General features: G+C 38.4%; 1 long non-coding RNA gene and 2 other non-coding genes across 3 annotated transcripts; 1 reads left to right on the plus strand and 2 right to left on the minus strand.

Moving 5' to 3' along the window:
* The first annotated feature begins 4,132 nt into the window (after window positions 1-4,132).
* Window positions 4,133-26,683, plus strand: LOC122662619. Its single transcript, XR_006333063.1, has 3 exons — window positions 4,133-4,209; window positions 20,549-20,559; window positions 26,674-26,683. It is a non-coding gene; the product is annotated as an uncharacterized LOC122662619 (long non-coding RNA).
* On the minus strand, window positions 16,021-16,110 carry LOC122663474. The gene has a single exon (XR_006333144.1). It is a non-coding gene; the product is annotated as a small nucleolar RNA snoR8a (small nucleolar RNA).
* Window positions 16,175-16,299, minus strand: LOC122663478. The gene has a single exon (XR_006333148.1). It is a non-coding gene; the product is annotated as a small nucleolar RNA snoR126 (small nucleolar RNA).

Below are 26,683 nucleotides of genomic sequence, written 5' to 3' on the forward strand. Positions count from 1 at the left end.
TGGGTTAAGTTTTTAAAATCCAAAGCTTAGTCCAGGTTCCCAGGCTCAGCCTAACCCCAACCCAATTTGAGGTCAGGCTGAGATATATCAGCCCTATATTGGCCTTGTCGTGTGTAGGCAGGTTGGAACTGACCCTGTTTTATCCTTGGACCATTTTGTTACCCTAATAATAATAATCATGTTTTCCTGAGAAGTAAGCCCCAAGGAGAGTTTTCATCAAAAAAAAAAAAAAAAAAAAAACAGAAGCCCCAAGGAGAGTTGAACTCGTGTCGTCTAGTTTCTTACCCATTAAAGATTTTCCAATGGGGTTAACAACCAATTTTAGGGATTCCCCCACCCCACACACAATTAAAAAAAAAAAAAAAAATTTGTGGAAAAACTTGGGCTGAGTCCGAGGAATTTTAAAACGACCATTAATGCATTATCTTTGATTTGTGAGTGAGTATCTCTGATTTTCAGAAATTTTATTTTATTTAATTTAGGCTCTGCATTATTTTTATGTGTTTATATCCATTTTGCTGGTACGTTGCTATATTCATCTCTCCCAAACACTTGGGAGACATTGGATGAAGATTGAAGAAACAAATCAACAATGGTGGAAACTTACAATAAGAATCTCAGTCATCATCGTTTTGAGATTGAGCTGTGAGATGGGTTTGACTCTGAATTGTAAGATGATATTAGCTGTAATAGATAGCAATAACATGTCCGGATTCCATAAAGAGGGTGTTTTTTCCTTCTCCCTCCTCCCCGGCCTCATCTCTGCAGCGGAGGAGGCTGTGATGGGATCTGGCTCTCCTCCAGCCGTGGCAGGCAGGAGCTGGAGGGTTCAGCCCGGAAAAAAAAAAGTATGGTTATTTCACAGGTAGGTTCCCTTGAAATGATCATACACTTATTTTTGTTGGATTAGACCTTCCAACTCCCGCCACGATTCGAGGAGAGCCAAATTAGCTGTGATGGTGGTGCGTACCTGTGTTTGAGTTGGAAGACAAAGTCAACAAAAGAAGGGGTGATATGAGGTCAGACTTCAGACTTGTGACTCCGGATCTGTGGGGTTTCCCTTTCTAAGACAGGAGGAGTGGTTGGGGTGCAACTTAAGTTTGGATTTCACGGATCAATTTAGTCTGCGGGATGGCTTATGGGGGCCTTGCGGCCTTGGGGTAGGGCCTTTTGAAGTGACGAATTCTTGGGAAATTGGCCGGAGGATGGTGTGTTGTCTTCTTGTCTCCCAAAAGCCAAAAACTACGTTCTTCTCCCTACCAAGTGCCACCCCAAAAAAAAAACAAAAACAAAAACAAAAAAGGTTTCTTCTCCCCCACCTTTATTTCTTTTTTCCTTCTCTTTTATCTTGTTGGTTGGGCTGTGTGAGTAAAGCTGTGAGCGGATATATTCGGATTGGGTTGAAAATCTCGTGGTCTACAGGGTGGGTCATCAAAATTTCCAATTCTTACTTAGCTGACCGATCTCTCTGATTCGAGTCACGTTCAATTTTTGAGTATTATGCTTCGCATTTCGACTGAAAGTTGAAAGAAAATATTAGCTAATGAAAGCCAGCTTCAAGCTCTCAGGCAAGCAAAAGAACAAAAAAAAATAGCTGTCAAGCAAGCAAAAGATTTGCGGATGCCTTTTCTGATTCTGGAAATCTAAAACCAGGACAATCATGGTTAGCTTTGGTGGATGAGGATTGAGGAGGTCCAATCATCAAGTATCAAATTAAAGTAAAAATAGTGATACAGGACCCAGCTCCTCCCTAACTTTCGCAACTGGGGACCCTGGTTATTTCTTAATCAAATGATCTAACTATATTGAGTTTAGACCGTTGGATGTCTGAGTTACCACGTGTCTAACATCCACATTAGCACTGTTGCATTGCCAAGCTATAAGAAATTGAAGAAGATAATAATCCTCCTTCTTTTACTTACTATACCTTTCTACCTCATCTGCCACATGGCTATAGCTGAATCCCACCTCACCTCAATATTGCATGTCTGTTAAGTAGAAGAGTTGTCTTACCCAAAAAAAACAAGAAAGTAGAAGAGTTGAGAGTCCATCCCTCGCTCTTTTTGTCTTAAAACGCAACATTTCCTATTAGGGTCAAGTATTTTAAACCTCAGTCCAAACCCTGAGTCTCTTTAACTGGGTTAGCCCCGAACCAACCCTGATTCAAGGTTAGAAAATTCCAATCCTAACTAATACTCTGGTCAGGCTGACCCTTATTGGCCCTGAACATGGGGGAGGAGAAGAGAGATAGATGCATGGGCTAGCTAGGCTAGGAAGAAGAAAAAGAAAGAAGAAGAAATTTCTGATCTAATTGGTGTTCTGACATCCAAATCAAGGTGGCAGAAGAAAGAAGAGGATGAGCAAGAAGGAAAAACCAAAAAAAAGAATAAGAAGAAAGAGCAAACAACTATTAACTCGGTTGGTTGGAGGCATTGTCAGTTAGGTGCATGCCCCCCAGGAGGTCAAGGGATCGACTCTCTTAGATTGCATTTGTGTCATAAAGCCACTTCCTCTTCCCCCTCCTCCCTTGGTCAGGTTGGGCTGGGCCGAACTCAGCCATAGACCTCAACCCTGACCAGACCTTAGGGCCAAGATACTTTAAGGTAACAACTCCACACCCGAATTTGTTATGGAGATTTTAGAACATTCCAAACCAATTTTCAGGAACAACTGGCTAACGCAGTTAGTAGAGTGTGGAGTGTAAAACCCCACCCTACTAGATGTCTCATGTTCGACCCTCTTAGTTCTCACCTTCCCTCTCCCCCCTTAAGATAGAATACTTATAAAAAAAAGGGCAAATTTCACGGACACCCCCTATAAGTTAGTCAAATGGCACAGACATGCCAAACCTGGTCAAAATATCAACCTTCCCCCCTGACATTAAGCATAGTTAGCACCCACAATTGAAATGTCCATTTTAACCTCTTAGTTATTTAAATAAGGGAAATTTTCATTGACACCCCCTCCGTTGGACCGTGGAATTAATGTCACTCCAGTAAAGGCCAAAACATCAAGGGAAAATTACTTGGACACCCCCTGTACTATGGCCATTTTGCATACGATTACCAATGTTTGAAACAATTACTTGACACCCCCCGAAACCTAACGGTGTTAGTCTGCTGTTAGTGTTTAAATGAAAATATCTATTGTACCCTTATCACCTATTTAATACAAAACAGTAAAATTAAAATTACCAAAGTACCCTTCTTCTTCTTCTTAACCCCTCTTACGAACCCAATCAACAGGGGATTTTAGAACTCGATGCCCAAATCTAGCGCCTCTGAAGTCCAGGTATTAACTCACCTAAATCGCAAGTCCAGAGTACCTACATCTGAATCTGTACCTGGCAGTAACAATGGAGTTGCAAATCTGACGCATTGTTGCATCAGATTTGCAACAGTGGGAGCTTTAGCAACAACAGCTTCTTTGACTTACCCTCTTCCTTCTTCTCCTTCTTTCTTCTTTAACTATTTCTTCGGTCTTCTTCCTGCAACTACAGTTCAACTGTAGAAGGAGGACCGAATCTCACCACCGTCACTATCAACACATGATGGGTACATCGGGAGGGATTCTCGCCTTCTCTGCTTTTCTTCTTCTTCTTCTTTTTTTTTTTTTTCAATTGGTGGAACCCTAGAGGGAGTAGGGGTGGAGTTGTAGAGCGATAAGTCCCAAGCTAAGTAGAAAACAAAAAAAAATTAAAGGACAGGTTTTTAGCAGATTAACATGAAACTGAAGTAAGGAAAAAAACTGAAATTATGGAGTTGAATTAGGAAGCAATTCAGCCGAAAACAAAAGGTTTCAATATCTGAAATTAGGGAGACGCAATATGATGGAATTCTGGGCAGATTACAGTGGCCAAAAAAAGAGAAGAGTAACAAAAAATATTAGTTATAGGAACCAGAGGGAGAAATGACAAAAAAGATGCAAATTTTGAGATTCAAAAGGAGAGAATTGAGGTTTTTACCTCTATGAAGAGAGGAATCCCAAATCGGTCCATTTAAGCAAGCAAGCATTGATTCCATGAAAAACCAGCAAAAATTAATTTCTGCAAACCCTGAAAGGAAGCATGTGTATCTTCTCTTGCCCTAGAAGTGTAGAACAACGAGAGGGAAAAGGAGGGTTCAGACTTCATAAATCATCTTCATTCTCTCCCAATCATCACAATCGCAATTCTACGGTGTAAAGCTTTCTACTACTAATTCTTGTTCTGTTTCAATCCCAACTAGTCCCTCCCTGAGGCAAAAACCACGGTAGATAATATTTTTCTGTTAGAAGATTCTAAAGAGATTTATCAGTGTTTGAATATAAAATCGATCAAGGATTTGGGTTATTTTGATTAGAAATTTGTTTAAGAATAGAGAATTTTTCTGAAATCGATTAGGGTTTGAATCTGAAATCGTTGGGTTGCAAGAAGGAGGAAGAGGGTAAAAGGATCACTTCACTACCTTTTAAGGGTAGCTTAGGCATTACACAAAATTTAATCGATGACATCATCACTTAACTAACAGACATGACCTACTTGAAAGAAATGATAAAATATCAGGGGTGTTCAAATAATTATTTGAAAAATTAAAAATAATAAGCAAAATAGCCATAGTTTAGGGGGTGTCCAAATAATTTTCTCAAATATCGATTCTAACCCAAAAACTAACGGAAAAATCCTTTTAACTGTTAATTAGTGATGTCAACAGGTTAGGTTTTTCTAAAAGACAAAATTACCCTTGTTATGAGAGAAGTGTGGATTTTTTTGTAATTTCACTTCCTTCCCCCTCTCACTCTCCCTTTCTTCTCCGTCTCCGCTGCCATGGCATCCCTCTCCCCCAGCACTCTTCTCCCTCTCCCCTCCCTTGCCGGCTCCGGCTCCGGCTCCGGCTCCCCCTCTCCCAGCCCATGGCATCTCCATCCTCCCTCAATCGAATCTACTACTCCATGGCGTCTGCATCTGTACCCGGAATACAGTTCCCTGAGAAATCAAATCCAGCATTCGTGAAGACAACTTGAATTGAGTTGCAGGTCTACTGAAGACCCAAGGTCCTTCTAGCATTGCTCGAAGAGTAATTATAGAGGAACAACAGGGTTATCTCAGCTCTGCTTCCCAATTTCATTAACCACTTAGGTTTCGTTTTCCCTCTGAGACTCAACCATAACACAATGAAAAAACCCTAATTTGTAAGAACGAAATTAACCACAATTGCATCTTTCGAGCAAGAAGACCATCAATAACTTTGGAAATACTTCCATATTTGCCACTGTCCAAACCTTCCAAAATAAACAACACAATCCTCCATTCTCCTGTAAACGCTCTAATTCTGCCTTCCCGTCCCCCTATCATCTTGAGTTGAAGAGTTCCTATGCAACTTTTATAGGGCTTCACTTGCTTTCTTTAGCCTCTTTCGACTTCTTACACTCCATCTCTTCTTTTTCGTACAGAATCAAGAAGTTAGTTCAGACATGGGACTTATGATTTCTCAAAAGCAATGTTAGTTCATAGATGCTCCGGTTAACTTTAAGTTTTCTTTTCTTTTCTTCTCTCTTTTGTTGGTGATTTGATTGTCGAATTCAATCGGTAGATCAGAATGCGAGTCAAGCAAATGTATCCGTTGTGTTGTATCTCTATGGGGAGCCCCGGAATCGGATATCGATCACCGGAGGTTTCAGCGATTAAAAGAGGTATTTCTTCGGTTTGAGCAGTGGAGGTGGGAGTGGAGGTAGCGCAGTAGGGCCGGCGGTGGCTGAAAATGAGGTGGGGCCGGAAGTGGAGATGGAGGTGGTGGTATATAGGTGGAGGCAGATGATGAAATGGAGAGGGTAAAATAGGAAATTTGTTTGTTTTAGTGAAGAAAAATAGTTCACAAACTTTTAGTGTAAAGAGTATTTTAATCATTTGCATTTTACACAGTTAACTCCATTAGTTTTTGAGCCCAAATTTATATTTTGGTTCTTACTGGGGTGGCATTAATTCCAAGGTCCAGAGGGAGTGTCGATGAAAATTTCCCTTTAAATAAAAACGATTTCTTCCATCTTCAGTCTTCACAACTACGGATTTTTCTCCTAGGGTAATAACAGTAGCCTCGCCTCCCCTGCTAACGTAGTTCATTAAGTCTTGAGAACCTTTTGAGCATCGACCATGTCGATCAAAATTTTTAGAAAAAAATGAAGGGATTTGGGTTTTCTAGGAACGAAAACCCAAGTCTTGATCGAATTGGATAATGTTTTCATAGCTTAATACTATTTTTTCTTTTAATAAATTTAAGGGAGATTTCATGAATTTCTCAGTGGTCACCATGCACAAATTTTGCAAGAGAGAGAAGATCAAATCAAGCTTGGAAATATGAGAATCACCTTCGTTTTCCTTTAATTAATCAGGAGATGTTTTTTTTTTTTTTTTTGGGGTGAAGAATCAGGAGATGTTGTTCGACGGAGGAATATGGTGTTGAAGAAGGGTGATTTCAAGAATAAATTTTTTCTTTGTTCTTCTTCTCTAGAGAACACCACTGTCAAGGGAAAACGAAGATGATAGTGGGCTTTTGGCCAAATACAAGAACCGAACCCCACAATCTGAAACTAAAAGTAAAACAAAATCAGCTCAATCGAAGAACAGGTGGGTAGAACCAGGGAAGTTCTTCGGTGAATCGATGCTGAAACAGGGGACTGTAATGCCGATGCCCAACATCAAAGACAAGATGCCGAAGAGATCGTTCTTGCCTCGTTCCATCGCATCGAAACTGCCATTCTCGACTTCCCAAAATTTTGAGCTGAAACAGATCTTCCACGCGGCGGAGAACTCGAGCATGGAGAAGATCCTTCAGAACACTGTTCAGGAGTGCGAGGGGGCCCCAAGCAGCGGCATGACCAAGAGCTGCGTGAGCTCTGTCGAGGACATGATCGACTTCGCCGTTTGGGTGTTGGGTTGGTGGTGTTCTCCGGAAAAGAAGAAAGAAAAAGAAACCAAGTAAAACAATAAATTTAACTGTAATTTCCACTAATCACGTACATCCAATTAAGAAGATTAAAGAAAGAAAAAAGGAAATGGTTTTCTCTTTTGTCTTGTAACTTTAATTAATCAGTTCATTTTCCCTATTTATTTATGGAGCAGAGAACGATTGGGTGAGAAGAAGAGCTATGGAATGTAAGGGTATTATGGGGAGTTCACACTATGGTAAGGGTAATTTTACCATTTAAAAAGAGTTAACAGTGACTTAACTACACAGACCTAACGGAGTGGACTAAGTTGAAATAAAATCATAAAGTAAGGGGTGTCTGTGATATTTTTTCAAAGTTTGATATGTTTGTGATATTTCATATATTTACAGGGGGTGTCTGTGAAATTTGCCATAAAAAAATGACGCATTGTTGAGAAATTGGGAGTTATGGAGTTATAGTTTTACATATATATTGGTTTGTTCAAGTTCTTGGTGTCTGAATATACTTGAAAAGCTATCTACATAATGCCTTAAGGTTTTGATTGGACGTATCAACATGGCATTAGAGCTCAGATGTCACATCCCGAAATCCCACCTGGGAGGATTCGATGGCTAACCCGAATACCCGATGTATTCGGAGACTACTAGGATCTAGATGCAATAAATACACGTCACAAGCACAACACAATTTCAAGATAACACGTGCTACATTGATCAGAGTGCAGAGAAAGTAAAGTGCCATAAGTTTATACATATTATTTACATTGAAAGTTTCAACAACTCAATGTTCTCAAGGTCACGACCCTCGAGCCAACACACAACTATTCTAAAATATAAACAGTGAAAATTCATCCACAAAAAGGGATAGTATTAAACAAAAGAAAATAAAAAGGTAACACCACGTCATTAGTTCATGTTCTCCAAGTAATCCATTCTGCCACAAACGCATTCACCTACAGGATCATCTAAAAAGAAAAAATTTCATAGGGGTGAGCTCCACTGAGCCCAGCAAGTAAAGGATAGACCAAACACACACAAGCATGCATCCTAAATGCATGGATTTAATTTTAATATTAAATCCACCTAACAAACAAATGCCTAAGTCGGGTCGGTGCTACGACAACAACTCAAAAAACGTTCAGGTTCCTTCTTAACCGCCCCAAGACCTAACCTCAACTGTTGTATGGAGCTCACAGTGGTTGTTGATATTTTATACCTTTCCATGGGTAGACCCCGATAATCATAGCTAGGACCCCATCTCGGCGTCCTTCACACTCCTCAGTGACAGGGAGCTATGATCACCTAACACCTGAACCCCTGTTGGTAAGGGTTGTAGCACTAAGGAATGACATTCTTAGCCATATGCAGTCTAAATGGCATAGTACAAGGTGTACAGTGCTCCTGCATCCCATACTACGGCACACCATACCTCTCGTTTTCAAGCCGACTACGGCATCTAATTTATCACAAGAATTCATATTGCCAACCATTCCACATCATATCATTCACAACCATAAGTTATAAATAATGAAATCAATAAATATCATAAATAAAGCAGGAATTTAAATATGCAAATGATTCCTGACAAATACATCTAAGAATGAAATAAAAACTCTTAAAAGAAATCAAAGCCTACCCCCACTTACCTTGTTATGATTGCGATGGTGATGTCGGGTTATGTCCTACGAATGTTTAACCATATTCGATGTTAAAAAGCGTCAAAAACCCGTGTGGAGTCCTAGGGTTATCCCGTGGTAAAGTTCGACAGGGTCTAGGTCGTGTTCACCAATGAAACAGCATCTCAGGTTGATTAGGCAGACAGTCAACCGAGACATCAACCTGAGATGGTAGTGTTCTAAAAATTGAAATAGTTATTCTCTGGTTGATGAACCAGTCATCTGGGACACCAACCTGAGATGACAATATTTTAAAAACTGAAGTTGCATTCTCTGGTTGATGACCCAGTCGACTAGGACATCGACCAGAGATGCACAGCAGCCCAAAAAATGCAAAAAATAGAATTTCTAATGGGGGTTTTGGGCTGAATCCACATTCAATTGCTCATGGATGTTGTTGCGTGATCATCATTATGAACGTGACCATGTTATGATCGATTTATATGGAAAAGTCGGAGTTTTGAAGATGGGTACAGCCATGATGGCAATTTCATGGATTAGTTCTTGGATAAAACAGTTCTATGTGGCTGAATATGCATCAATTATTTTAATTCAATCCCTAGAACTGTGAATAGGTTAGTGCTCAGGTTAGCAAAGAGCTAGGGTTTATATATTCGTGGGTTTTAACTTCTAATTCCATAAATCAAAAATCAATTTCATAAGCTACAGGAATGGTTCATTCCAAATCATCATGGGTTTAGTAGGATCCACTATAGTTTAATTAGAGAAAAGATGAAGAGGTGAGGATTTTACCTTAAGTTAGCAAACCCTCCTTAATCCAGCACCTTCTTCTTCTTTTTTTCTTTCTTTCCCTCTCTGGTTTAGCTCAAATGGTGGAAAACATTGTAGATGAAAGAATTAGCTTTAGATTAATTTTAAATTCCCTTTTCTACGTTTAAACCTTAAGTCGGTTAGTGGGATAGATCGATGTTAGTAGTTTTTAATTAGTTAGAATAGTGTAGATTGTTCCATTAGATATGTATCAAGTTTTTTAATCAATCCTAAGTCCTAACATGTGTCGTTTAGAATTAATTAGATTTGTTATTATTAAATTTTTCCTCTTATACATCTTTTAGTCGGTTTGTAAAATAATAGGTGTCATGTAAGTCTTTTGTAGGTGTCATTAACATAATCCAAGATTTAATTTGTTTTTGATAGATGTCATTAATATAATCCAAGATTTAATTTGTTTTTGATAGGTGCCATTAACATAATACTCACTTAGTCCAAAACTCAATTCTAATTCAAATTTGTTTTTTTAATTAGATTTGGTTTGTTTGAACAAATAGCCGACCTCTGCGCGGGTAATTGGATTTTACAGGTCCCATGGGTCCTGGAATGTTGGAGAAAACATTTCAATTCAGTATTCGGGGTGCGGCGGCGAGATCCCTGACTTAAAACATTGGGCACTGCGTTTCAAGGAGCAAAATCCACGGTGGTACAATTTTCGGATCGATGCAGCAATTGACTAGTACATCAACTTGAGATTTCTGTCTTCGTTTTCTTCGTGTCGGAACATCTAAAAGTCGATTTGTTCCGCAAGCGAACCCACACGGACATAGTTATAATACAAAAAATACCTAATACATGGTTAGGATCTCTTATCATGAGTTGTACATCCGCGTGTGGATCCCACAACCGCACGGGGGAGATATCTATCGTTTTGCCTGCAAGTGACGTGTTACCACCGTGATTCCTTCTTCATTTTCTACTTGTTCGAACATAAATCAATACTCCGTAACATACACGATGCCACGACTTCGGATTCCGAATCTACATTTGGATTCGAGTTAGGGTTCGGGTCAATTCTTTTTTTTTTTTTTCCAGACCGTAACATCAGATCCCTTTGTTATATTTCTTAAGTTGTATGTATATCAAAGAAGGGGTGTTGATATGTTGAATGTTATAGAGTTATCATAGTCTCACATCGGTTTGTTCAAGTTCTTGGTGTTTTCATATTCTTGAGGAATTCTCTTCACCTAATATTTTTAGGCTTTGGGTTAACCCTCTAACAGTGTTGAGATGTTGGACGTTATAGAGATATAATAGACCCTCCAAAAGTAATGTCAAGATATTGGGAGTTATTGAAACATAATCTCACACCAGCCATCTAGGATATTGGATGTGTCTTAATTTACCCTTGGGTCGTTTAATCTAATGCTTTAAAATTTTGTATCTTATTTAATTTACCCTTCTGTCATTGCAGGTCACTCTGGGTAGCATTATGATTTGTATGGCATAAGTAGCAAGAGAAGAAGGAAGATTAAATTAAGGTTACCAGTCTAGGTTGGGAAAGTTTTTATGTGCCAGTAGGGATGTAAACGGATCGGATATGGATCGGATGTGATCGGAGTCGGATATTCCCTGGTCGAATACGGATACCTCTAAACGGATTCGGATGCGGATCGGATTCGGATTTTCGACCATCCGTTTACATCTCTGCCTTGTGTAACCCTGACCTTCCTCCCCCTAGCGGATACAATTCACTCTCAATCCATATCTCTTAGATCATGATTCTCTTTTCATCATATTCTAGAACTTATTTAATCTTCAAAAACCCTTGAAATCATTATTTACTTAATTTTTTATTATTAAGTATTCGGATTTTTTTTCGGACGGATTTTAATCGGAGTATTCGGATTATTTTCCGGATATCTCTAAACGAATACGGATGCCCCTAAACAAATACGGATGCGAATTCGGATTCGAATTTCGGTTATCCATTTACATCCCTATGTGCCAGTCCAGCTTGGGAAAGTTTATTTTTTTTCCACCCAGCAAACTTTGCTTGTAGCTTGGACTTGATGTTAGTTTATGTATATTTCAGCTTCCATCCATGTAGGATAGGCGTAGCAACTACCAAGATATACTCCCAACTCATCAATTTTGTGAAAGCCTAAATTCCTGCTTATTGTTCCGAGATAGAGAATTATAAAACATTTTTAGTTTTTTAAGAGTAATTAATTGACCAGACTAGGAACAGGACTCATGAAGTTCTCTCTAATAGCATTGGAATTTCTGATATTGACCCCTATAAAATAAGAATATCTTTTTATCAAAATAATAACAATAATATTAATAAAAATATCTCATCCGCATTAAAAAAGGGGTGAAAAGGAAAGCCCTACCTTGGCACTTTGATTAGGGTCCATTCTTTTTCATTAGTTTAAAGTGATAAATGGATTTTTTTTTTTTTGGCTATTATTGATAGTAATGGTGTAGAAGACTAAGGTGATGATACATGATAAGTACTATCTAGGACAAAAGGAAAACTGAAATAAATTAAGGGGATTATCTTTTCTACTACACCTGTAAAGAGAATCTCTTAATCCACGGGTTGTGATGGTTGAATGTAACTCCCGAATGTTGACAAAGAACATTTTAGGCTTTATACATCCTGATGGTTAGATTCTCTTCGCCCCATGATGTTGAAGAAATACTTTCGCTTAAATAGGTTTTTTGATAAAACTACATTCCAACTTATCACAAGCCTTTTCAAAGTCTAACTTTTATCTATATTAGCCTTTTTTTTCCTCTCTTAAACAAATGTACCATTTCTTGAATTAAAAGGATATTGTTGAAAATGCTTCAATGGAACAGAGTTCATTTTGTGTTGGGCTAATAATACCTTGGGTTAACAATGGTTTTTATCGCAACACTGCAGTCTATAAGTTTTAGAGATAATCTTATAAATAGTGTTGGAGAGCACAATGAGCTGAATTTGAGATGAGTCCACTGGATGGGTTTTTTAAGTATTAGAAATTTAGAACTAGATGTGTTTCATATAGGGGAAATTTCTGCCAATCCCCTAATTTGATCTAATATTGAATAATTTTTTTTTCCATTCCGCACTAGCACAGAATATTATTCTCCTACCCCATCCCCTTCTTTTTAAAATGTGCAAATCACCCATTAACATTTTTTTTTTTTTTTTTTTTTTGGATTAAGAGCTTGTATAATAAGGGAGGGGGGGGGGGGTGGAGGAATTAGGGGATGTGGATATGCCCCAAGGTGGTTTGAACTCATGACCACTTATTTGAGGAATTGTTCTTTTACCAACTGAGCTGACCCCTTGGTTTCCATTAACACATTTTCACTATTATTTGACTTAACCCTCAAATCTACTTCTTAAATACATATTAGGATGGCCTAACTATTAACTACATTACATAATTATTAACATTTCAATATTCTTTGATGTTGGTATTTCATTCTAACGTCCACATATCTAACTAATTAAAGCATTGAAATATTTTATTATTAATTAAATAAAATAAATAAATAATGTGTTATAAAGTTGATCCATATCGACTCTCTTGTCTTCACCTAAAATTTATCATTTAAATTAGGATTAAGTTTTCTTTCACCTCTCTCTATTTGTGATGTTGATTAAATTCTGAGTTCATCATTAACTACCAACCAGGCCATGATGGGCCAGTTTTTGAAACCCAGGCCCAACCCAAGATCCCTAAGGCGAGCCCAAGCAAGGCCCTACAGGGCTCAGGGTTGGCCGCTCTTGGCCTGTTTTGTTATTAGACCATTTGAATAACTCAATAATAACCAATTTTTTTTTTTTAAATTTTATAGTTAGTCCAAGGAGAGTTTAATTCATAACTTTTTAATTATAAAGTACTCCGCCAGTAAAAAGTTTTCTTTCTCTCACATTTAAACCTTAAGACTTTGTTTTTTTGGTAATTTTTAAACCTTAAGACTTGAGAGAACAATTGAAAATGTAATAATAAAAATAAGCGTCGGGGTCCTCTTCTGCAGAGCTGCCCCTATTGCCATGTTCGTCCCAGACACAGCTTTGAAGTAGAGGATCCGCACTCCTAAAAATAAAGGTGGGGCAAGGGTTGAGCATGCTGCTTGTTTTCCACCAATGGGGAATAAGGGATGGACTGAGTAACGACATCATTTTACAGGGGTGAAGAGAAAGAGATACGTATGGCTGGAGTCCAACCTTTACCTTAAAGTTACGCTCCAAATCAATCACATTATTTTTTGTTTTGATTATTTATAGAGAAAAGGATCTCTACTTGGTGGTGTTTGCTACGCCCTCTCACAGGGCACCATGAGATGATGCCTTTACCCCCTAGTTAGATGCCCAGGACCCAGACAGCTAGTGTAGAAACCATGCAATCAAGTAGAAATCTATTGCCCTTATTTATATTATAATAACAACTCAGTCTTATTCCAACTAAATAGGGTCAACAACATGAATCGTTGTTCTCCAAACATCTCTATTTGAGGTCATTTTTGAGAAAAGACCCAAACTATGCATGTCTTTCCTCATTATTTCTCCTAGGGTCAAATCACTTCTCCCTACTGGTACATCCCAAGGCTTCTATTGAACATGACCATGCCACCTTAAATGACTCTCTTAGCTTCTCATGTATAAGGCCTACTCTCAACTCAGCTCCAATATGAACATGACTCATCTCTACCACACTTAGTTTATCGACGTGTCTTTCATTACCCAACATTCCACACCATACATTATAACCTGTCGAATGTCAATCCAATAAAAATTTCCTTTGAATTTTAAAGGATTATGCCGATCACACCTTTCTACTTTAACCATTTTGTAACATCATCCTTGTCTTCTTTGTTTACGAAAGATCCCAAATATCTAAAATTAAATCATTTTAAATTTCTCATATCGTCAATTTTGACCACCTCATTAACCGTCATAGTGTAGCTAAAATTGCACACCCTATACTCTAGCTTTATATATTAGAGTTGGGAATTAGGATCAACAGAAACCAAGAATCTCAACAATGGCCTGACCATAGGGCTGAAAAGCCCAGCTAAAGCTCTTCCAGGCTAAAGACGATCTTGGGCACACTAGACCAACCTTGCAACGCTATCCCTACCACACAGGGATGTAAATGGATAATTGAGATCCGAATCTGCATTCGTTTGGAGATATCTAGAAAATAATCCGAATATTCCGATTAAAATCCGTCCAAAAAAAACTCCAAATACTTAATAATAAAAAATTAAATAAATAATGATTTTGAGGGTTTTTAAAGATTCAACAGGTTCTAGAATATGATGAAAAGAGAATCATAATCTAAGAGATGGATGGAGAGTGAATTGTATCCGTTAGGGGGAAGAAGGATTTGGATTTTCGACCATTCGTTTACATCTCTACCTTGTGTATCCGCTAGGGGGAAGAAGGTCCGGGTTACACAAGGTAGAGATGTAAACGGATGGTCAAAAATCCAAATCCGATCCGCATCCGAATCTGTTTAGAGGTATCTGTATTCGGCTATTGAATATCCAACTACAAACAAGTTCGTTCCGTTTACATCCCTACTGATCCAATGAATCGAATCTCTATTTATTATGTGTGAAAATATAGGGATGTAAACGGATCGAATTTGGCTCGGATATTCCCTGGCCTAATATGGATTTGGATACCTCTAAATGGATTTAGATGCGTATCCAAATTCTGATTTTTGACCACCCATTTACATCTTTGCCTTCTGTAACTTAGACCTTCCTTCCCTTAATGGAGACAATTTCCTCTCAAACCATATCAGTTGCAAAATCTTTAAAATCACTATTTAATTTTTATTATTATTAAATATTCAAATTTTTTTCTAGGATGATGCAGATCAGATTCGTATTTTCGGTTATCAATTTATCAATTTACATCCCTTGTGAAAATTTTTTTTGGGTGGGGGGTAAAGGTCCCTGGGTGAAAACAAGATATAAGGAAAAGGTTATTTACAAATGAAAATGACCTTACAATCATTTTATGTATGAAACCATTTAGCATACTCTTCCACCTTACTTGTCAATTTGGATCCTCTACTGCCGAGCTGCCTGGCAGGATCATGCTACCCAGACACGATGCTGTTCGCAATGTCTGTCTTACCTCTATCCAAATACCTTGCCCGAATGAGGGTAAAACGATCATTACACACAACACCGCGTCTGGGCAACAAAGTCCTGCCGGACAGCTCGGCAGTAGAGGATCACCCTCGCACTCTTTTTTTGGGAGGCTACAGGTACAAACCCCATTTCGCATATCAATTCTGCTCTGAATGCTAAATGGTATCCCTGATTCACCATGTCTTACCTGAACCACTAATTTTCTCTGCTGCCCTTTTCGTATAAGGATTATTTGATCGTTCATTTCTTTGGTTTGCGTATCAATTTTCACTCTAAATCAAGACTCGGTATACGGTTATCTTACACTGATAGTCTCATACTACTTTCAGAAGTATTGCTTCTAATGATGCTGTATCAATAAGAAGATTAAAATTATTTGCAGAAGTATATCAACAGCCTTATCCTACCAAAGCAGATGTCGGTCTTGGTAAGTCTGGCCTTTCAGGAATTGGAGGAATGCTTCGACTGTAAATTAAAAATACAAAAGGCACAAATATTTAAAAAACAAATGAAAATTTCGGTGGTGCTCATATTCTATGGGTGTTAGGCGTCTGTCATGCCATGGCGGTGGCATTCAGAACGAGGAATTTTTCTATAATCATCGCACCATCATCTTATCGACTCTATAAAATAATAAAAAAAAAACCCAAATATGGAAGGTAAAACAAAAGAATGAGAGCTCAGACACGCACAAACAGTCATCAAATCAGAAAAAGGCATACGCAGATCAATAACAATCATACGAATAACCCCTTGGATCCAGTATCAGATTCGAGAAACGATTTCTGTCATCACTGCCCCAAGAACATTCAAATAACCATATACCTAGAAATAGAAATAAAATGATTCAAAAAAACCCCCCAATTTCTGGATCTTTCATTTCCGCAGATAAGGGCTTTAAAAACCTCTGCTTCTTAACAGTAATCGTTTCAGCACAAAGCACCAGAGATTATCTGCCACTCCTTCAAAATACTTCCATCACATAAGTAACCGAAACGCAAGAAAAAGAAGATATTAAGCCCTAAACCTAATGAGAAATCAATCCACATACCCTAACACCAAATCAAAGAACCCAAGAACAAATACAAGACTACCAAAAAACAAAGGAAGACAACGTGAAAAGATAAGCAAAATATAAGAAATAAATAATGGCTGCGGACAAGTTACGATGCGAAGATTAGCCTACAGGCCCAAAACCATGCCTGTTATACCAGTTGTTTCCGTTCATCCGGTGTATATATAGAAGAACTGATCTAAAAACCCTAAAAACGAATAAATGCAAATCCAAAAGCATCCAAAGGGTGTGTTGGTAAATGCGTCGGTAAATGGACGCGAACTTAACCGCTCAATAGATCAGATTACCGAACATCGTACGTTGGACGGCTAAGATCTTCCAAAACCTGAATCCATTAAAGTAAGCAACTAGGTTAAAGAGGGACTCTCACCAAAAAAAAAAAAAAAAAAGGAAAAATTTCACGGACACCCCCTCTAAGTATTCAATGTCACTGATTTACCAAACTTTAAAAAAATATCAAAGACTGCCCTTATTTTATGATTATATTTCAACTAAATCTAGTCTGTTAGTCTTTTGCAGTTAAGTTGCTGTTAACATTTTTATAATGACAAAATTACCCTTTCAACAGGGTGAACTCCCAATAATACCCTTAACTTTTTATCTACCTCACGGTCTCCTCCCTCCCCCAAATCCTAACTCGAGCCCCTCTCTCACTACCTGCCGAAGTGTTCGATGTGAACTTAAGAGCATAAAAATCCGAGAGGGAGAGGGTGATGGTGTTGGTCTTGGGGTTGCAGCTTTCTTGGAAAATCCAGGTTTGACACAAACAGAGAAGGATGAACTCTGGTTGACATTGGAATTGCAGAGATTGAAACCAAACCAAACTCCATTAGGAATGAAGGTGTTGTAATTGAAGGATACCTTAGAAGGCCCCCCTGTACACCTTCATTGTCTCCGACTTCCAACCATCATAATCGGATCTTAGCAGATAGAGATAACAAATTTGGTAGGTACATGGCCCTCCTATCTGAAACGTATCCGTCGAGCATTGCTCGAAAATCCAAGACGATGGGTCGTCCAGCCTTTCCACCTAGATGATTAGATCAAATCAGATATCAAAATAAATACATATTCCTTTAATCCTTTCCTTTATGAATATGCATGGAATTTCAAGAGAACAAACAGATAATAAAAATTTGAAGAAGTGATCATCGATGCAAACCTGGTTACCATAAGCTTTGTCGAATGAGAGGCTGATTCTGTCTCGAGTGAATCTTACTAGTGAACAGCTTGTTTTTATGCTCACTGTGTATGAACAGCTGCTGCTCCTCGCGGTCTGACTACTCTGGAGGACCCAGAAAAAAAGGGGAAACAAAAAATGGGGAAAATTAAGGTATGAATACACCAGGCTGAATCAGGTTCAGGCAGTGAGAGATGAAAGGAGCGGTGAGGGGTTGCCGAAGGTGAGTTAGGGTTTGGGGGAGGGGGTAGATTGTTGGAATAGGGAAGAAGAGGAAAGAAGGGGGAAGGTTGATATTTTAGGGTTAAAATGAACATTTCAAATTTGGGGTTAAAATGGATATTTCATCTTGTTTTTTTAAATAACTAATGGGGTTAAAATGGAGATTTTAACTTTGGGTGGTAACCCTGTTTAACGTCAAGGGGAAGGTTGCCATTTTGACCAAGTTTGGTAAGTCCGTGCCATTTTGAATACTTAGAGGGGGTGTCCGTAAAATTTGCCCCAAAAAAAAAGGTTAAAGAGGGATGGGGAAGTGCCAATTGAAGTGGTGCTGGGTGGGCCGATGGCTGCCAATACGGTATGACGCTAGACTAACTACAAGGTGAGGTCGCTGGTTCTACCCTCCCCCCATCGGATGCTAGAGTGCTAGACATCTTTATTCCCCTTCATCTAATAGGGGGGGGGGGTGGACCCCATCCAGACAATATGTTCGGGTAGGGGGTAGGATGGTCATTTTTGCCCCTCTTCTGAGATGAAATAGAGGAAATGGAGGGACAGATAAATGGAGACGATAAAGATCCCTTTTGACCACCCTCCTCTAGGAACTATTGGGATGCCACTCTAGTTTCCTATGGGCCCTCTCAATAGGATCTGATAATTAGAAAAAGGGCAAGAGATCTCTACTTGGTCGCATGGTCTCTACACAAGCGTCTGGGCCCATGGGTGAGCACACCAGGGTATCTACCCAAGGGTAGAGGCGTCATCTCATAGTGCTCTACAAGAGGGCATAAGAAACATCACCAAGTAGAGATCTTTTTACCTTAAACGAAAAACACAAAAGGTTATAGAGCACCTGATCAAGAACAAAGAGCAATGTTAACCGATCATTTCTATTAGCTCAATTGTAGTGCGATTTGCCAATAAGCCCATTTAAAGCCCAATTAGCTCGATTTTTTATTGAAAAACTGAACAACTCGAATAGAAGTGTGTCCATACCTTAGATCATGAGGAACAGTTACCTAAATGGTTGGTACCTGTGAGGGGCCTTAATTTGGTAGGGACAAATTAGGCCCCCATCGAAATCAACTAGGCCCAACAGGTTGACACCCCAAGAAGACAAGGTCATAGAGGTCATGGGATCGTTCCACTGCATTGGCGGAGGGGATTAAGCATTGAGAGTTCAATATAAGGATTCAGTTTTCCTTTCACCAGTGAAGGAAGAATTTCTACACCGTTGGTGATAACCATATGAAAACTAGGTCCCAACGTACATACCAAGAAGGTGTTGTACTCTCATAGCATTCGCCTATACCATCAGATTTGATAATCAAGCAGAAGGAAGTATGAAACTTTGCTAGGACCGGCCCATTAGGGAGAATCGACCATCACGGATTCCTAAAGTGGTACACTTGAATGGTCTTTTTCTTGTAATACTCATAAAGGCATCAACTCCTAAAGACACAGAATGGTGAAAACATATGCAGAATGCGTTCTAAGTGAGAGCTTGGATGCGTCCTTGTAAGTCTCGGACAAATTAAGGCTATATTTTGTATGAGCCAGAGCTACCTCAGGAGGATTTGAAAAGAGCTACTTTAAACTTTCTTGAACTATCTAAAATCAGGACACCCGGACATCCCTTAGCTGAAGTAGTTGACCATGCACCATCAGTTACTGCAGAAAAGCATGATTGGGGTTGCACAACCTGCGCTGATGTATGCATTTTTAGACCATTATTGGCCGCCAAAGAATCATCATAGCATTTTCTGGACTGAGATTAGTTGACCATGCACCATCATTTACTGTAGAAAAGCATGATTGGGGTTGCACAACCCGCGCCGCGCTGATGTATGCATTTTTAGACCATTATTGCCCGCCAAAAAATCATCATAACATTTTCTGGACTGAGATTAGGTGTCACCGATAATAATAAGCCAACAAATGGAGATGAATGGGCAAAGGACAAGCGCATTCACTATAGATTCCGCATGAAGATGGCACAAAAGGCAAGTAGGGGAAGGAGGCAGATTTCTTGAAAAGAGAAGCTGATTCAAAACCAATGCATCAACACAGTAACACCAAACAAAAAGCTTTATCTTGGGAGAAGATAAAAATTGGCCAATTCAGTTCCAACAAAGTTGCATTAAGGAGATCTGAACCTTGAACCTCACATCTATTCATTATTCAATGAAATACAACTTGCATAATCTTTTATTCGCCATCATATTCCCCCACACTCTCTTCATTAAAAACCCTCCCCTATTGTGCAATTCATCATCCATGACACCTATTGGTAGGAAATTACAGTGTGGTGGAAACCTTTATTTTTTGAAAAAATATTCGTTGTTCAGGAGCGCAGCTCTTGCGTTTCTGTGAGGGCTTATGGGAGAGCAAACATTGGCATCGAGCACACATGCAACTTTGTTGGAATTGAATTGGTCAATTTTTATCTTCTCCGAAGATAAAGTTTTTTGTTTGGTGTTATTGTGCTCGATGCCCATGTGTGCCTTGTGCCTAGACACATGGACGAGTTCAAAATGTAACAGAGCTCTTTTTCTATTTATTTCATGGGCAAGAGATCACTACTTGGTGCTGTTTCCTACACCTTCTCACAAGACACTGTGAGATGATGCCTCTGCCCCATAGGTAGAGATACCCAAGCGTGCTCACCCATTCGAGAGCATAGAAAATACCATCAAGTAGAATTTTTTTTCCCTTATTTCATTTATTTGAATTTTTCAAATTTAAACAAAGAACAAAAAAAAAAAAAAAGCTTCAATTTGAAAATTCTAGAGATAATATATAGATTGACTATCATCTTTTGCCACTTAAAAGGGTCGTTGTCTGGATATCTAAAGAATGGTCTACATTTTTTAGAAATATTTAATTTTTCTATTTAATTTATAAATCTTATTTCACAACTTGACAAGCACTATTGTAGTTGATACTTGACATCTTGGCAAGAGATCTTTGGATCCACCCGTCTACAAAATTCTGCCCCATCCAATTTACTACATGACAAATATTTATAACAGCTTAGAAAAACTTTATCCTTAAATAAAATTTCTTTTTTTTTAAACAATATATATATTTTTTGGGGTAAACTTCAAACAACAGTTTGACAGGTAAAAATTAAATGAACTAGAACGATGGTCGGTTCAGTTTTGAAAACAATACAATATAATTCTATCTGACGTTGGATAGCTTGTTTCTAAGTTAAAACAAGCTTGCTATACACAACTTACAAGTAACAGGAGGAATGGACATGACAGACAAAACCATGAGTTTCCCAAAACGATGTCTGATAGCCTGTTTGGTCCCAAAGTCCCCAGATGCCGGCGTGGTTGACAAGGCCTAGCATTTTCCCACAGCCTATTGTCGGTGGCGGTGGTGGTGGCGAGTTAGGTGCACGTGGCGGAGTCCTTGAGCAGGAACGTCCACGAAGTTGGACGAACCATCGGCAAAGAGGATGCGAGAGCGAAGGCGTGCAATGATGAGGTCCTGACACCACACATGTCGCTTCTGCCTAGTGCCAAATAAGATGGAGGGCGTCGAAGGAGAAGAAACCGGTGGAAAGCTTGCAAACTAGGTCTTAGGAATGGGAGGATCAGAGTGCTGGGGAGGCGGAGGAGGCGGCATAGGTGTTGGTGGTGAAGTGGTCGCAGATAGAGATGCGAAGCCAGACGTGAGAGGCATGGTCGAAAGCACAGGCCTAAGTGAGTGAATGGTTGCGGTGTTGCAAAGTATAGACGATGTACTAAGGCTTGAGACCTTCAGCATTGCAACGACAGATCCCATCAACTTCGGTTTCATCCCTCCTTCCTGTGAGACCTCCATCGCCACCCATAGAAGAATATTTTTTCAAAGGTTTGACATCAATTGCCAAGATCTTAATAGATCTAAGATGAGACCATGAGGCCGAGCACCAAGGAAAATTTTTTGATGTTTCTGCTACACTTTTGGCAGTCAAGAAAATGGAATAATTCACTTTCCCTTTGGGTTTATGAATACCCTTCTAGGTTTTAGTATTTTCTAAAATATACTTTAAGATCCCATTTCCTTGGCTGCCAACAGTAGAGCAGCAAAATTTCGTCCCTGATTTGGGGGGAGATCTGAGATTAGGCAAGTGGAAAAAAGAAAAGAAAAAGAAAAGGCCGTTGGGGTGCAAGGGATCACGCCACTGTGGCATAGAAGCTACATCTTGAGTCAGGGATCATATAATCATCCGGTGAATGCAAAGGAAGTGGTGACACTCAAGCGTGTTTGATATCAATATAAAAAGCAAGTGTGCAGGTCTCTCTCCCTTATTTTTTACGCAAATCCACTTGTGGGAAGATTGTATAAAGGTTATAATGCTCGAAAGTGACATAAAACTAAGGGTGTTAAACAGTCCGGTTTCGGTTAAACGGTTCGGTTCAGTTTGATTTTGACTGCTTGAGGGTAGAAACTGTAACCAGACTGTTTAACTAAATGGTCTCATAATCAAAAGCTGGACCGTTTGGTAAATGGTTTCGGTTAAACGGTTTTTAAATGGTTTCAGTTAAATGGTTCTATACGGTTTTACACGGTTTTGGTTAGACAGTTCTGTACACATTTTCTACTCTATTTATTAGTACTATTTATTAGTTGATAGTTTACCAAAAAAAAAAAAGAAGTTATTAGATGATAGTTATTACTTATTCCTTACTAAGTTATTAGGTTTTTTTTTGGGAAAAAGGAAATCATTAATGAAGAAACATGACTGCCTAGTAGTAGCTGTTACTTGCTAGATTTTGATTTTTTGTTTATAAAAAAAAAAAATCCGTTAAGTTTTTAAACGGTTAGTGGTTTGGTTGTAATCGGTTTTAATTGGATTACATGGTCTGAAACCGTTGGATTAATCGACCTAAATCGAACCAAACCGATTAAATAAACGGTGTTATTTCTAAAACCGTAACTGGACCATTTAACTAAATGGTCTATCGATTTCGGTTTAAATGGTTCGGTTCGATTTTGGTAAAAGATTTCGGTTTAGTTTTGACACCCTTACATAAAACCTATAGAATATCCATTGGCAAAGAGAATTCCCACAACCCCATATCAGGGTTTTAAGAATTGGAATCGGATTTTAGTCAAATCGGTTGAGTCCAACTGAAAATGGATCCAAGTTGGGTTTTTAGGTTTAAGCTGATTTCAACAAATTCCTGATCGTTTCTGATGGGTTCTAGTTAAATCAAAATCAAAATCAAAATCAAAATCGACTAGTCCTGATCCCCGATTCCAAGTTTAATGACTTTGCCCCTTATCATTGGGGATATGTTAGGAACCCGAGTTAAGGTGTTGTAGAAATTTCTTCAGTATCTCATTTCCTTGACCTTTCTACGTTTACTAACACTACCAGTCATTGAAGTCGTCATCCTCCTCCTCCTCTAATTTGTAGATTGGCCAACGAAAACTCTTGTCTTTTAATGGTTCTTTTTTTTCTCTCTCTCTCTCTCTCTCTATAGTCTATATATCAAATTCAATTCACACTAACATTGATTTGAACAATCAATCACATACTACTTGCTATTATTGAATGCGTCCACGCATGCAAATTTGTTTCCTTCCACATATCGATCGATCCAATCCACATGATTCCAAACCTTTGATTTGATTCCGTATTGAGATATGGAATAATCAAGCGCCGCCTACACTAAAGACCAAAGAAACGTGGATGTATAAGAAGAATATTAATTGGTTTCAAATTAAATCCATCTCACACAGTCGTATAAGTAACTAGGTATACGACAATTTGTGATCGACCCACCTACTAATGGAAGTATTAGATGCATCTAATTAATCTTTAATCGTCAACAGTCGACCCACCAAGATGATTTATTATTAAATGTGATCGGAGACATCAAGGATTAGTTTCAAATAGTATATTACAACTAAGGGAGTTCAAGGTTCTGGTTTCGATTAAATCTTTTAATTAAATGGTTTGAATTTTAAAATCATAACCGAATCATTTATTAATTTGGTTTCATGGTTTTGTTTTAAACGGTTCTATTCGATTCAGTAAACAGTTTCTGTTTGTTTTTGACCCATTTATGTACATCTAAGAGTGTTAACCGGCCTATTCGGTTAAACAGTTCAATTTAAACGGTCAAACCATAATCGAATACTTTATTAAACTGTTTGGTTCGATTTCAATAAACGATTTCAGTTTGATTTTGACACCATTAAATACAACAAAGAATGTAAAACTTATTAGGGGGTAGTAGTTTCTTAATTAGCACCATTAATGGTTGATTAGGATGCCACTATGTTCATGCTTAGGTATTTTTTATATCATAGTTGAAGAATTATGTTTTTCTGACTCGACTCATCTTTTAGAAAAATTTGGTCATGTCAAACACGGTTAAGACGAGTCACATTTTTTAAAATTTTAATACATTATAAATTAGTCAAAAATAATAAAAAAAAATATTATAAAATCAAGAAATAAATCAAGAAATCACAGATCATTGCATTTTGAGCTTATACCATTGAACAAGATAAGGGAGTTGAGGAGTTTAGGATTTTGTATTGTTTTAGAATATGGATTTATTATTTTACTCAACTCAATTTCTAAGTGAATCAGTTTTATGATTTTATAAAAAACGATTATACTTGTCGAGTTTGTCATAACTCGGGTAAAAATATTTTATTTGACTCAGACAATTTATGACCCCAATGTCACCATTTTTTACTTTGATCTAGAAATCTACACACGATTATTAACCAGATTTTCCAAAATTTGAAAACCCAGTTTTTTAAATATGGTTTATATATGTGTTACTCGATCGTTCCACTGAGGAGGATCTGAGTTCGAAGTCGAAAGCTACTAATTTGTTTATTTTTTCGGATAGAAAATCAAAGCTACTAAACAAATAAACAAACAATCTAGTTATAGAGTTGGGTACATTACGTGTAATGTTATTTCTTGGATTTGATTTGACAACTCTGTAACGTTTGTCAAAAGCCCGGCCTCTTCCATGAAGAATTGGGAGAGTCATATTTTGGCCTTTTCCACGGTTTCCATGTCGATGATTGATTGGAGACATAACTTAGCATTCCCATCCATCCTCTCTTCATCTTATAATATTCCTTTTCAGAAGCCAAAGATGAAATAATACATTTGATCTCCCGAAAGTCATATAATAGCTACTACTAGATTTATAGATTCATTCATATATATGACCAGACCTCCTTCCTTCTTCCCTTATGTTCTTCTGCTCCTCAAATATTGATCTTGTCTTCTTCTTCTTCTTATTTATAAACTTGTAACGAAAGCTAGACTTCCAAAGTTCCAAATCCTAACTAACCTGATCGAGTATGCTCTTGAGCGGTTATATATATCCTTGAAAATTTCAACCCAGCTGCCTCCATCAACGACGAGGATCACATACAGAGATGATGAGGAAGAGTAATATTGCAGAGTCCGAAGAAGAGGGCATGCCCTTCTCATGGGAGAAGAAACCTGGTATCTCAAAGGAGGTGAGTAGTACTGCAACGACAACATGGGTACACCACCAGGACCACAATTGCCCTACACTTTCGGAGATGAAGATACGCCGGCCACCGGAATCATCCTTAATTTGTGAGCCTGCAAGTACTACTGCCACCACCAATAAGTGGCAGCTACCATTTCCTCCCAGCTACCAACATCCACATCCACCTGATGTTGATGTTGATGTTGATGGAAATAGCAATACCAGTAGCAAAGTATGTGTAGAGAAGGAAGAGGTACTAAAAATCCCTCTCCCTCCATGCCTTTTCCATCCTCCTAATTACAGTTCCGGGAGTAGGAGTAGGAGTAGGAGTAGGAGTAGGGGGAGTTCTTCCATGAAGGGCTTCGGTCCTCTCGGACCTCCTCGACGTCAACAACAAGAAGACCCCTTCCTAACGGCTTACAAAGAATGCACCAAAAGCAGCGTACATGATGGTGATGATAAAAGTTCTTATAAGCAACACAAGAGAGGGAGTGGCGGCTTTTCGTTGTTGAAGAAGAGCGCCGCCGTCTTTTCTTGCAAGCACTCTTGTGAAGTCAGAGATGATAGCTTCGTTACTTTTTCTCATCTTCATCCTCTTCGATCCTCCTCCCACGACTCTCCCACAAAGGCTCACCAAGCATCATAATTAGATAGAGAGAGAGATACAAAATGTATCTTCATTTGTTTCATCATTCATATTCCAACCCTACTGGATTTCTTATTTCTTTGTTTTTTTTTTTTTTTAAGGAGGGGGCGGGGGTGGTTTTTTCAATTCTCTCCGATCCATCATCCTAAGCTTCCAATTGAAATATAGGAATGCCATAGGACGGTTAGATTTCGAACTAGCGCTGTAGAGCTACAATTAGACTGGAATAAAATTATTTCATCCTTGTTGTATGTTCTTATTACAAGAAATAATATTTCAGCTTTTTTTTTTTTTTTTTTTTTTTTTTTTTTTGTTTTCCCTCAAATTTAATTTGCTTGAGTGAAAATATTTTGTTTTGGGGCATAGTTCCTCAATGGTGATTGAAACAAGCTGAAGCAAAATGTTTTGTGCACACCCAGTCCTTTATGGGGACAAATTGTAATATCGAAATACAATAACTCTCCATATTTGACCGAGTGTCCAACTATGGAATACGATCACGCACCAACCCCATAAGTTTTTTTTTTTATTTTTTTTTGATGAGGAGAACGCTCCCATAAGTTTTATTTCA

Source organism: Telopea speciosissima, chromosome 5, assembly GCF_018873765.1.
Source record: "Telopea speciosissima isolate NSW1024214 ecotype Mountain lineage chromosome 5, Tspe_v1, whole genome shotgun sequence".
In the NCBI taxonomy this organism is placed as follows: domain Eukaryota; kingdom Viridiplantae; phylum Streptophyta; class Magnoliopsida; order Proteales; family Proteaceae; genus Telopea; species Telopea speciosissima.